Source organism: Myodes glareolus, chromosome 7, assembly GCF_982192425.1.
Source record: "Myodes glareolus chromosome 7, mMyoGla1.1, whole genome shotgun sequence".
Classification (NCBI taxonomy): Eukaryota; Metazoa; Chordata; class Mammalia; order Rodentia; family Cricetidae; genus Myodes; species Myodes glareolus.
Window position 1 is genome coordinate 69,755,507 of NC_142032.1, and position 13,154 is coordinate 69,768,660.

At 46.6% G+C, this 13,154-nt stretch overlaps 1 long non-coding RNA gene across 1 annotated transcript; it reads left to right on the forward strand.

Annotated features, from left to right (window-relative positions):
- The first annotated feature begins 4,824 nt into the window (after positions 1 to 4,824).
- LOC148121457 (uncharacterized) lies at positions 4,825 to 11,555 on the forward strand. Its single transcript, XR_015738413.1, has 2 exons — positions 4,825 to 5,732; positions 11,030 to 11,555. It is a non-coding gene; the product is annotated as an uncharacterized LOC148121457 (long non-coding RNA).
- Positions 11,556 to 13,154: the final 1,599 nt, after the last annotated feature.

Genomic DNA, 13,154 nt, shown 5'->3' on the forward strand with positions numbered 1-13,154 from the left:
AAAAGTGGGTACTCAAGGAGGTCCCTCACAACCATGATAAGACTTGGGGTGCGGGATGACTAAGAAGTAGGGGCATACAGAAAGTCATTTTCCTAACAGAAACCAGGAGAAAACACACATGTTGACCAAAGACCTAGGCTTTACCTATCAGGCACCCATAGTCCCACACTTCAGGTCAGCTGTTCCCCCATCATGAAGAACGTACAGGAAGCTGACAGTGGCTGTGTGTTGTAGCGGGCGTGGTCGATCGATAAATAACCAGACCAATTTAATAAAAAAAAGATTTAGCTTTTAATAAAAGGGGAAAAACTTACAAGATCGGGAGCCGGGAACTGAAGAGAAAGGGAGTGGCAAGGTACTTCGATCTTTTATTTGTTTTGTGCAGCCTGAAGGGGCCACACCTTAAACAGAATGGGATTGGCTGAGATTCCCCATCAGCTGTGAGCCAGGAAAACTTTATTTAAGAAGATGGGGCAGCTAAGCTTAATATTGCCTCTGGGTAGTTTGCTGGTAAATATTGCATTTCAGAAATCTGTTTATATCAGCTCATTAAAAAATTAACTTGCCTGCATAAGAACACATGGCTGAGAGAGATGGTAGATGTGTTTGTTTGGAGTTAATTGCAACAAGTGGGTTGTCTACACTCAGGGCCACAGCAACGGGTCTCTGTCTTTTGTGCCTATTCGCCAGGCTTGTCACCAAAGAGCTTCCTTGTATGCATTGGCGGAAGAAGGCTCAGCAGTCCTTCATGGAGAGGAAGGGGGCGGCCAACCAAGTTTTCCTGTTGAGCTAAATTGCTCTAAGATGTAAAAAGGAAATTGGGCTTAATATTTCTGGAAAATGTCATTTGAAGCCCTCCTCCCTCCTGCTTGTCCAGATCTACTCTATAAAATCAAATGCAATTTCTAAAATCATGACTTTTCCTTTCTCAAGTTCCATTAGAGATGTTAGAGGGAAAGGAGGAAAACACCGTGCATTGTCTGGAGATAACTCTCTCCTCCCCGTGGCTCTGAAGGAGAGAAATAGGATTTCCCCCTAACGGCGGGTTGCTTTGGTTTTCAGCAACACTAGAAGTGGTTTTGAATATTTAATCAGAGCAGTTGGCACAGCATTGAACACCCAGTGGGTGCTAAATAAATGATTCTCGACTGTTTGTAGAAGGGGGGGCAAGTGATGGGTGTAGACAAATGTGCTGATATTGTTTGTATTCCCGTTGCAGTCCCCGCCCCCAACCCCTCTGTTTGCCACTTCCCAAGCCTCCAATTATCATGATTTCCAAACACTCCAAAGGAAGTAGGGGAAAGTTTCTGTTCACAACAGAGAAAATGGCGTATGAAGTCATCCACTTCTTTTGTCCCTGACATTTCCTGGGAAGACATAAATATTATTTACCCCACACGATGACAGAAGAAAGAAGTGACTCCACCCAAGTCTAGCTTGGAACCAGCAAGTTTATTTGGGTTACTTAGGCCGGTAGGTATGAGGAGCTAACTTACAGGAACGTGAGCCACGCAGAGGCAGCTGCATCATGGGAAGCCCACCTACCTGTGTGGCTAGTGACTGCATCTCTGGAGCTCCCTGCACTTCTCATAGGCAGCTCCACCCTAGAGTCACCTCTCCTTGACCAACAGTTGCTTACTGGTTATATAACTGTGGGGTCCAGCCTGCGAGTCTTGTGAGATTTTGAGCTTGTTGAGTCTTGAGGAACTCCAGAAATACCCCACAAGGGAGTGTTTTAATTAGTAGCAAATACCTATATAACATGTATTTCCTACATCTACTGAACAAATGACTTAGTTCCCCCCCCCCATTTCTGTGATGAAACATGCCGACAACAGGGTTTATTCTGAGTCATATCTCAAGAATACATCATGGGGGGGGGGTGAGTTGAAGCGTCAGGGTCTTGAAGCAGCTGGGTCACATCGAATTCACACCAGGGAAGCCCAGACCAGTGCATGCTGCTGCTCAGCCTCCCTCTCTCCACTTGTGTTGCCTAGAATCCCAGCTAGGGAATGGTGTCACCCAGAGTGGACAAGTCTTTCCATCTATCTCTATAAGCACAATCAAGACACCCCCCAAGGCATGCCCAGAGACCAGTCTCTTTTCCCCCACATCGAGGCCATCATTCAACACAGCCCAACTATATAGTAACAATTGGAGTACCAAATAAACTCATATTTCCTTCCTCTTACGTTAAAAAGCCTAGGTGTTCTTTTTGTTGTTGTTGTTGTTTTTATTGTTTGTTTTGTTTTTGCTTTGGACACAGAACTCTCAATCCTTCTCATTGTCCTAGCATCCATCAAGCAGGCACTGGAAGGAGGGTATGTGGGCTTGCGGTGGTCCTGTGTGGCTCTCACACATCTGTTTTCTTAAAGGATGCTCCCGCAGCATCCTTTCCTCCTTGGGCCAGGAGGAAAACTTCAGTTCCCACCGACGAGTGAAGCGCTCATCGATAAAGTGTCGCTCCCCTCCAAAAGGGAGACTTGGTTATGCACTCAGAACTCCATAGTCATCTGTTTTTATTGTTGCCTAATGCCTTTTAGATCAGCACAAGCCTTGCAGGAAATCAACGCCGGAGCTGCATAATTAGGATGTCTTTCATAGTCGTAAACGGTAGTCCCACCGGAGAACAGATTAAGGATTCACGAGCATAAATTTCTGGCACCAGGTACCCACAGTTGCCTTTCTTTTTGAATAATTCATTATTTAAATACCTCCATGCATGTTCCCTGCAATCCTGTATATCACAGCCAGGGTATGGAGAGTAAGAGCCTCATTCCCCATCTGCCCTAACTGTAAACATATTTGAGACTCACTACTGTAACTGGGTGTCGTGGAATAGCAATGGTCACCAATGACGGTTTCAGTCAGTCACATTAGGGGCCAATTTAAGGAGATTCAGTTGGACCTTCTTCAGGACATTAGCCAAGCAGAGGTCTAACTTTCATAGTGAACAAGATGTTCACTTTAAGGAAAAGAAGAGGAGGGGCTGGGGAGATGACTTAGTGGGTAAAGTACTTGGCATACAAGTGTGAGGATCTGAGTTCAAATCCCAGAACCTATCTGTAATCCCAGCAGAGACAAGAGGAGGCTCTCCTTCTTAGAGAGACCCTGTCTCAGGTGAGTGGAGCTGCTCTCTGTGATCTATGTCTGCAACGGTCTACACTGATAGTCTCTTAAAGTCTAAGGCTGTCAGAACCGCCAGGGGGCTGTGGCTAAAGGGAGCTGGTGCCGGAGCACAGGAGCCTCGTACAAATCCACATGCTTGTTAGCCATCCACACAAACTTATCCCCCAACGCTCCCTCCGTGGTTACTTCAGCCCCTGATGAGTTCTCTTCCACCTTCCCTGCTTCCGGCCTTCCAACCTGGCTGCATACACTGAGAAGTAGAATCTGACAATCTCAAGACTCCTGTTCAGCCCTCCTGTCCAAGAATCTTGAGACCTTTTATTTGGTCACGCTATGGCTGTGTCCTGTCACCAGCTTCTGCTGCACTCAGTGGAGAGGGGGGGAGTCACTCACTGGCCAGGTAAGCTCGTGATCCCTGGTGCTGCCTGTGAGAGCTGTTTTCCATAACAACCCAGGCAACCCTAGGTAAAGCTCCCCTGACTGGTTTTGAAACTTCTGGACAGGAAGCTCTGGTAGCTTCTACACAGCTTAGGGCCCTTCAGTGTATGGTGGCATCAGAAGAAAAGTCGTGAGTGTCCTCACACCTGCAGGACCGGCTGGACAGGAACTCACAGGTACCAGATGCAGACTTTGAGGAGGCACCGAGTTAGACCTTCAGAGCCCAAAGCAGGGATGCAGATTCCTTCCTTTGTTGGACAAATTTTTATTACTTTATTACTCAAAAAATTTTTCCCTGGATGACTACCCTAATGCTTCTAAAATCCAGCATGGCATTCTGTGCCTCTCTGGAGAGTTTTCAGTGTGATTAAAGCCTGCCACCAGCTGGGTGTTACGCTCTTATTCATGTCTTTAGTCTTTAGGAAAGCGCGAGTCCCAGCTGAACACAGTCGACACCATTTTTGTGACCTTGGGCTGGTGTTTAGTCTGTGAGCACTGTTTTCACACTCAGCCACAAACACTGACTTAAATGGTCTCCAGTCTTTCCCGTCTCCTCCTGAGTTTCAATTCTCAGCTTCAACATTCAACCCTTGCCCCCCCACCCCCCGTAATAGGACTCTAAAAGCCCATTATCCAGGTCCTAGCCAGTCAGTATGACTCGCAGAGACCCTGTACACAGCAGGAAGAAGCGCGGTGTTAGGTGACATTGAGCTCTGCTTCTGGGAACATCCCCAAGGCTTTCCTTCAGCCTTCCCTGGCTTTCATTGTGGCCTGAGTTAAAGTTTCCCCAAGGTCATCCTTGTAGAAAGCCAGGCAGAAGTCCCCTCCCTGCAAGAAGAGTTCTGTGTCTTGCCATCGGCTTTGTCTTGGGCGTGCCCTTGACTAACGGCTCCCAAGACCAGATGAATAGAAATGGCAGCAACACAGGAAATGAAAAGAGGGAGGAGCACTCCTCGGGTCTGTATTCTAAGCAACCTGACATTCAGAATCTAATAACTTTTTGCATAAAGTGAACCTTCATAAGCATGGCGCTATGAGGTTCTGCTGTGGAGAGGGAGCAGTGCACAGTAATTTGAGCAGAAGCTACACCATCTCTTAAGAGTGATGGGTGCCACAGTTTCGGCACATTCACCAGCCCTGGCACGCGCAGCTCTTTCCTCATTGTGTGGCTCACCTGATCCTCATAACCTGGGCGGGGGCAGGCAGGGAGGGCAGTTCTATCCAAGTGCTCTTCCTGGGGGAAACTGAGGCTCCAGGTGTGAGAAGGCTTCCATGGTTGACGCGGGATGGCAGCCCCTACCTGAGCCACTGTCCTTCCAGGCATGGTGTCTCTCCATGCCCGTCTTCAGCTGTCATTTCTGTGAGTCCCTTTTTCCCTGAATGCGCTCTTATCTTTGCAGCGCTGAGGCCACTCTTTGTGCCAGTAGGCCGTCTGCACTTGTTCCTTTCAGGCCCCTGGCAAGCAAGAGCAGCCACTTTAAAAGAGCGGCAATTATCCCTCTTGGTTCCTTTGTACAGAGCTCTGTAAATAATTTATTTGGATTTGAGGGTCTAGAGACAGAAACACATATCGAACCTCTTGGTAACCAGGTGAGTTCCGCGTCTGCAACTTAAAGGCGAGCAGAAAACAAGTGAGAAGGAAACGTGCCTCTTTGAAATCAGAGAAGACAGCAAGACCTCAGAGCCCAGGCGGGAGGCCGGAGTTGGCCAGGCTGCAGCAGAGGAAGTTTTCTCGTGGCATTTAAAGGTCACCCAGGGGACTTCCACAACTATATTGTGAGCCCCCCTGTAGCAAGGCTTTTGGAGCAACTGTCTGTGAAGTTGGAAAACACAGGCCTGCACTGGAGCCGGTCCCAAACCCCTCCTGCTGCACTCAATACCTGCATCAAACAAAGAAAATTGTGTTTGCCGGGCTGGCTGCCTGAAGTCACAAGATTCCCAGTATCACACGGGGCTCCGGAATGCCTGTGAAACCTCCCGAGGAGGGGAAGATTGTGCACCCCACCTTTCAGATAACTGCCTTTAGTACCAGCCTGAAAAACCATGTGATGGTCATGGACCTGGTAAAGAGGGACTGGCTTCCTTCCCAGAGACGAGCCAAAGTTTGTTTCATCCACACGTGCCAGGGCCTGAAGGTGGTCGAGCGGCAAGTCAGCAGATACGAGGTACAGCGGGGGCTCGGCAGGGTGTCGGGGGGCAGGTGCACACGGAGCTCGGAGATTCCGATGGAGGTCTGTGTGGGAAACCCACTGGCCACGTGTCTTTTCTGGTCTTGCAAAAACAATGATTTGTTTGTATCTTGGAAAATACTTTGTAAAATCCTTCCTTTAATTTATTTCAGTTTTTTTTTTCAGTATGTTGGAGGGGATAACATGTTAGCTAAATGTGACTGATATACAACTGACCACAAAAATCTGCCCAAAGATTTCCGAGGTGGGTTGCTGGTCTCCACACCTGGGAACTGCAGTGCGCCCTGTGATTCCAGCGCTATTAGCCCTGTGAGCCTGCACTTACCTGTCTCTAGGAAGAAATGCCTATTTGTCTGCCTGCGTGTTTAGAGGGAGCGTATTCATGACTGTCTTGCTCGAATTGAGATAGCAAGATTCCAGATTGGTCTTTTATTTTTTTCGTAAGCATGAGCTTTAGTTTTCAAGTCCAGACTACTTTTTGGAAAATGGGGAGGCCTTTGGCAATTGAAAATGTCAACCTGAGATAAACACATCACCATGAAAGATATTTGTATTCTACCCGGGGTACCAGCCATAAGCACTTATTTTTTCAGAAAGTAAACACATGTGAAATCTGATCAGCTTTCCATTGTACATGGAATAAATTATGAATGGCACTGTAATTGACTCCCAGATAGCTCACTTACCCATCTTTTTGGATGACTGTAACATGCACATTGCTAATGCTTTGTGAAAAGGTGAGTGTTGGAATATTGATGCTATTGGGAAAGCCCTCCCTTGAGTTCTGGCAAATACCTGAGACCTTTGATCACCCACACTTGGCAGCAGGGAAGCCAGTCTGACTGGGAGGAACAGGTTTTGCAGGGTTCAAGGTTAGCCTTCCTCCAGTTCCAGCCCTGGGAGAGTGAATTTCCATGTTCACAACAGATATGTAAAGGGCACAGGAAGAAAATGGTGTTAATTAAATTCAGTAGTAGTCTTTATTCATTAATTCATTGCCGAATCAGCCAGAGCAAAAGGTGTGCAATTAGGATATAATTGAAAGAAACCAGAGATGTTATTATTCACAAGTAATTAATCGGATGGGGACAGAATTTTATCATTGTATAATTTCCATTGCGGCTATTTTCCAGTCCCCCAGAGAGGGGAGAACTTGTTGGATTGTCTCATCATGCATTTTACAGTAGCCCTCGTGGCTCTGTTTTAGATCCTTCCTAGTGAATACCCTCTCTTGCCTTCCAGTTTTCATAAGTAAGACTTCCCCATTCATTTCTTCATTATTGTAGCCACACCGAAAGGAATGTGAAGGGTGTGCAGCCGGAGATTGCGGGAAAACTTCAAATACATTGATTACCACAACTAAATGTTCCTGTGGCTGAACCGTTTGCTACCATTAGCAGCCAATATCCTAGCTATGTGTGCTAAGTGAACCCGAGGCCATTCCCCAGCTAGCAGTTCAACCACTTGGCTAGTTTCTACTGAGTCTCTCTATCCATGAGACATGGTACATACAGGGCCTGCTTGCTGGGTGCAAGAGCAGGCCAAGTTTGAAAACAATGAGTAGGATCCAGGCCTCCTGACTTGAACTTTAAGCAGGGTTTAGGTTTAGAGTTGGGAGACACGGATGGAGTGGGGAGGTGTGCACAGGAGGTCCACAAGCCGGGCATTTTCTCCGGTCTGGCAAACACATCACATTTGTCTGCTGTCAGTTTATTCTGTGTATGATCGTTTTTTCTTATCAGATTTCATGTGTTTACTTTCTGAAGAGATAGCTGCTTTTGGCTGCTCCTGTTTGCAGAATACAGATACCTTTTAGGGGGTCCTGTGTTTATCTCAGGTTGACATTTTTCACCTCCAAAGTTCGGCAGTAAACATTTCAGATTTTAAAATAGTCTAAAGCCATGGAACGATTACAGTTATCCTCGCCGGGGCATGTCAGTACTGTTTAGATAGAAGGGGTAGGGAGAAACAAACCTTGGGGCTCCATTTCCCAAACTGAACATACCCAGGAGACCAATTAACAGCCCAGCCTGCCATTGGACTCGGCCCAGTGACTTCTCCCCCTACATCAGCTCAGAGGCTTCCTGTTAACCCTGGGCTCTGGCCATGAAGTGACTGATGGGGTAGAAAATGAGTAAGGTCACTGGGATGAACTCTCAATCCACAGGGATACTAGATTAAAGAAACGGGCTCATTTTTCAATGAGAGTGAGTTTGGGAGACGTTTTTTTGTGAAAAGCCTACTGAAGTCAAGTTCCTGGGAGGAGCCGCAGTCTGCTGACCTGGGGATGAAGTCTACAGATGGGGAGTTCTCTCAAACCGTGGTCATAGTCCTGAGCTGCGTTAATGCCTAGAGAAATCACTGTCCACTTGTGACGACAATGATTGGTTATCTCCAATCCAGGCAGGGTTCAGGTGTCTCTAGTCCTTTCCTTAACCTGCCTTCAGCTGGAGCCATGAGAAGAACCTGTGCTGGGTGAGAGCTTGCCAGGTCAGGAAGCAGATGAGGATGAGAATGTTGTAGACCCCAGTGCCTGATGTTTGTAGAACCTGGATTCCTCTTGATCCCAAATGTGCCCTAAACTAACAGGAACATTATGTGTTAAGGAACTTCTTCTTTGAGTAAGTGTTCTGTGTGGTTAAGAAATTTACCATGCCGTATCTGGATGTGGATGGTCCCATCTGAAAACGGTGTTTGCTATTCACATTGTGAGCATGCATTCCTGAGATACGCCATGAATAAGGCCCGGGTGGCTTCGCCAACCATGGGAAGGGAAGCCATAGAGCGGTAGGAGGGATATGTATCTCTCTTCCACAGGGTGCAAAGAATGAGCTTCAGTTGTCACACTTTGGGTTTGAATGAGTTATTAAGTATACAACAAGCCAAAGTAAAAGAGGAAATAACGATTAGTGGATAGATACATAGGTGGCAAAAAAAATCACCAAACTGGGCTTTCAGAACATCCTGCTGGAATGGGGAAGACCCTTTAAGGCAGTCATCTGGTGTTCCAGGTAGAGACTGTGCTGGGCAAAGCAGAGTGACCCATCCAATGAGGCCACCAAGGCCAAGAGCAAATCGCACAGAAAGGTGACATCACCAAACCAAGGTTTACAAGCAAGCAGCAGAAACTAACTAGGGAAGCCCTGATAAAGCTGCCCGAGTTCCCAGCAGAATGGGTCCAAGCAGAGCAGGGGGACCCTCAGGTGAGGCTTTCATGTCAAAACCAATAGGAGCAGATAATGTTATGGAACAGGGTGCTCACAACGTCCAACAGAAACTGACCAGGGAGGCTGAGGCAGTCAGCGGGGGTTCTCCCTTGGGCATTCCATTCTCTTCGTGGTCTGACACCCCACTTCTCCTTCCCTCTGCAGACACTTTTATATCACGAGCTAAGCAGCAGTAACCCTGTTGGAAATAGTTCACCTTCTCTCTGTCCTCAAGGGCACAGCATTTTGCTCATGGGCTGTGTTGTGCTCCCTGACACAGAATTGGGGGTGGGTGACTCATCCCCGGACAGAGGACCTCAGAAGATTCTTTGAGACAAACATGCTTTCGTCTAAAACGGGGTTGGGCACGCACACTCCAGAGCTAGCCCTGGTGGTCTCAAATAAAACACGATAATTTGTCAGTGTACTGTGCATTACAACCTCTCAAAAGATTGCTGAGACCTGTCTGGTAACAGGTACATGCTGGAGCTTGTAGGTCGAGGCTTGCCTATCTGACTTCTGACAGGTGACAGTTTTAGACTTTCTCTTTAGGAAATGAGCTAGGGGAAGGTGATATAAGTGGAAAACACGAATTACCCAAGACTCTTTGACCATCTGCGTCTCTATTTTCCACTTATATTATTATTTGTTATCATCATCGTCATTATTATTACTATCTAGTGAGACTTTTGCTGGCAACACTTGGTTCTGGTCACCTAAAAGAATCATGGTGAAGTTTGAAAGTCCCTCTGTATGTGCGACCCAGCTAAGGCCACTGTGTCTCAGTGGGCTCAGTGCAATATCAGACCATCAACATCAAATCGCGAACAAACTGAAACAATTCCTAGGAGGCTCCTTACCTCTCCCATTTCTCTCTGGTTCTCAATTCTCTCTACCTTCCCAAGTCCATGAGGCAAACACTAATGGGGCTTTAAGGCTGTTGTCGGTGGCATTCACCATTCTTTCTGCTACTTGTCCATCTATTTCTACTGATTGATTTGCCTCCTGGTTATGGGTTATGTTTCTTTTCTTCTTTACATACCAGGCAGGTTTTCAGTTGGAATTTAGCTATTGTGACTTTTGCATTGTTTGGATGCTTGGTTTTGTTCTATGTCTGTAAAGAGTGTTGGCTGGGTTCTGGTGGCAGATTAAGATGCTTGCCGACAGCTTGGTCCTGCTGCGGTTTACCTGTGAGATCTAGGAAAGGCCAAGAGGAGGCTCTAGTTCAGAGCCATGGTTCTCTAATATCATGGCTCTGCACCATGGTAATGATTGGAGATAGTTTCAATGAGGGAAGCTTGGAGGAGGATGCCACTGATTCTAAAGGGTAGAGGTCATAGATGCTGCAGCTTCTGTGTGTGAAAACTGGGCATGATTGTGTGCACGTATGTGCAAATATGTATGGAATCCAGAAATCAACTTTGGATGATGCCATTTAACTTGGTTTTTTTTTGTTTTTGTTTTTGCTTTTTTTGAGACAGAGTCTCTCCATCCCTTTTACCTGAAAACCACTGGTTTGGTTAGGCTGCCAAACCCCGGGAACTTACCCTTCTCAACATCTTAAACTCTGAGACTATGAGAGCATATCAGCACTCCAACATACACACACACACACACACACACACACACACACACACACACACACTTTTTCCCCTAAGGGGTCAAGCTTTGATTATCATAGCATGTACTTTACTGACTTATTCCTGAAGCCCAAATGGTGTTAACTTCTTCCAATACACAGTGTAGCTCTCTTCCTTCTGACAGAGAACATTCCAGCCTAAAAGGCCCAGAGTATTGAGAGGAAGAAGTTCTATTCTAGGGCATACTCAGTCCCACTGTTAAGACATGGTCTTTCTGAGAGGAGTCTCTGGCTTCTCTGGTGTGGTGAGACCTTCCTGCAGGTGGGGGTGTGAATCCTTTCCACCTGTTTAAGGTCTTACCATCCCTTGGCCTGCCCCTTCCTGGAATTTCTTTCCCCTTACTCTCAGATTGTTTTCTCTCAAGCAGATGCAGGTCAGAAACCTTGAGCAATGCCTTGTGATCAGCTGATTCTCTCTTTTCTCACAGTTCCTGTCCTTCATGAATGTCAACACCGACCACCCGAGTCCGGCCTATGCCTCCTTTGCTCGGTGAGAACTTGGGCTCCGCCGCTTCTCCACTCCCAGGGTCACAATCTGGAAGCCACCACATGTAGGGATAATTATGGAGTTCTGCCCTCCTATTTCCCCTCCATCAGGGATCACAGACCTGCATTGCTGACTTGCAATGAGAAAAAGTTATTGTGCCACCGCTTGTACTATGTTATTATACACTGTTTGTGAACAGAAGTAAATGCCTGCCAATATAGCTTTGATGTTGTACCAGGGCTGATAAAGTTTGCTTGTGTGTGTGTGCGTGCATGCATGTGTATGTGTGTGTGTGCACATGTTCATGCCAGTATACACATGGGAATGAGTGTATATGTGTTCAGGTACTTGTGAAGGCCACAGGTGAGGTGTCATTCCTCTGTAGCTACCTACTTTGCTTTTGGACACTCCTTAATGGCCTGGAACTTGCCAAATAGGCTAAGGTGACTGACCAGTGAGCCTCAGGCAGCGACTATTTCCACTTCCTCATTATGGGAATTATAACCACATACTATCACACTTAACTTTTAAAAAAAATGTGGGTCTTGGGATCCAACTCAGGTCCCCATGCTTGCGAGATAAGCACTTCACCAACTCATCTGTCTTCCCAGCCCCTCTACTGTGAACTTTGAAGAAGGCTTTCAAGTGGCTGTGATGGGTCTTGAGTAATAAAAAACACTCAGATTTGAAGTACTCAGGATTCATGATGACTTGATTCATGAGATGATGAGGTCACAAAAAACCAAACAGGAAGAAAAACAAATGCTTTTTTCTCTTGGCTATCAAAAGGTTCACACCAGTATTATCCAGTATCTCACTGAGTTGACAATTCTGAGCCAGACCAAAGTCTGCTGGATCTTGATTTTCTTCCTCAAGTCCTGGCTGAGAAGAGGCAAGCAGATGGCCCTGGGGCTCAAGACGATCATTTAGCTTCCTCTTCACTCCAGGGCTTTCCCTCCTCCTCCACTGCCCATGGCTGGTTCAGAAATCCATGGGCTGTTGAAGTTTTATGTGTGGTGCTGGGAATTAAACCTAGAAGCACTCAGCTGCACATCTAGTCCCGCAAGTCTGTGCTTTCAACACGAAGCCATGATCTGAAGTTCCAGATTCATCCTTTGTATCCATAGGACCCAGCGGAAAGCAACAAAGACCCCAGTAGAAACCACTCCACTGCGAGAGCTGATGTGAGAAGGGTGGGGGAGGTGTACCAGAGGGGAGAATGGCCAGGCCAGGATCACAGCGTGTGAGGAGCTCGGTGGAGACAGAGACAGAACAAAGGAGCCTGGTATGGCTGATTCATGAAAAGCCTCATTCATCCTTGCCACAGCTGTGTGAGACACATGAGCCCCATTTTTTTTTTTTCCAAAGAGAAAATTCCGAGAGGCTCAGAGAGCTGATGCAAGCATCACAGGGACAGTGTGGCTCGAAGGACTCTGGCCTCGTGATGTCCTGCTCTGAGGTCTGGGTTTCTCATGGGGTGCTCAGGAGGAGAAATGAAGAGGCGAGGTTCCTCTCCTGACTATAACTGCTGGAGAGTGGTTCTGCGAGTTATCGCAGATACAGCAAAGTCTCAAAGACAGCCAGGGAAGCAGGGTCTTCTGCTGCCCTGTGGCCTCCTGCTGAAGACGTGGTTCTTTGTCACTTCCTTCTTGCCTGGAACTTCCATCCCTCTATTTTTGCTGCCCCAGTTTCTACTCACGTAGAGTAGAGGAAGTTAAGAAGAAATACTCAGGCTGGCTTGCTGTAAAGTATCTACCAACTAGCAAAAGTCATTATACCATTTGAACATAGATTTTTAAGAAGTCTGTTTTCCAAGCAGATGATACTATTCAAAGGCTGTAATGTATATGATGTGCTTAAAGAAAGCCATATTCTGTCATATGCTGATTCCACTGTAAGCAGTTCGTCTGGAATTATAGACAGCTTCCACAGGTTTAGCATAGAGACCCACAAATTATTTCTGATAGTGAATGTAGTTTTGCAGAAGGCAAGATTTGATTTGTGAATTGAGCCCATACTTTAGGTTTTGTGTACAATGATCTTTTTAAGTTTGGTGCTTTTTTTTT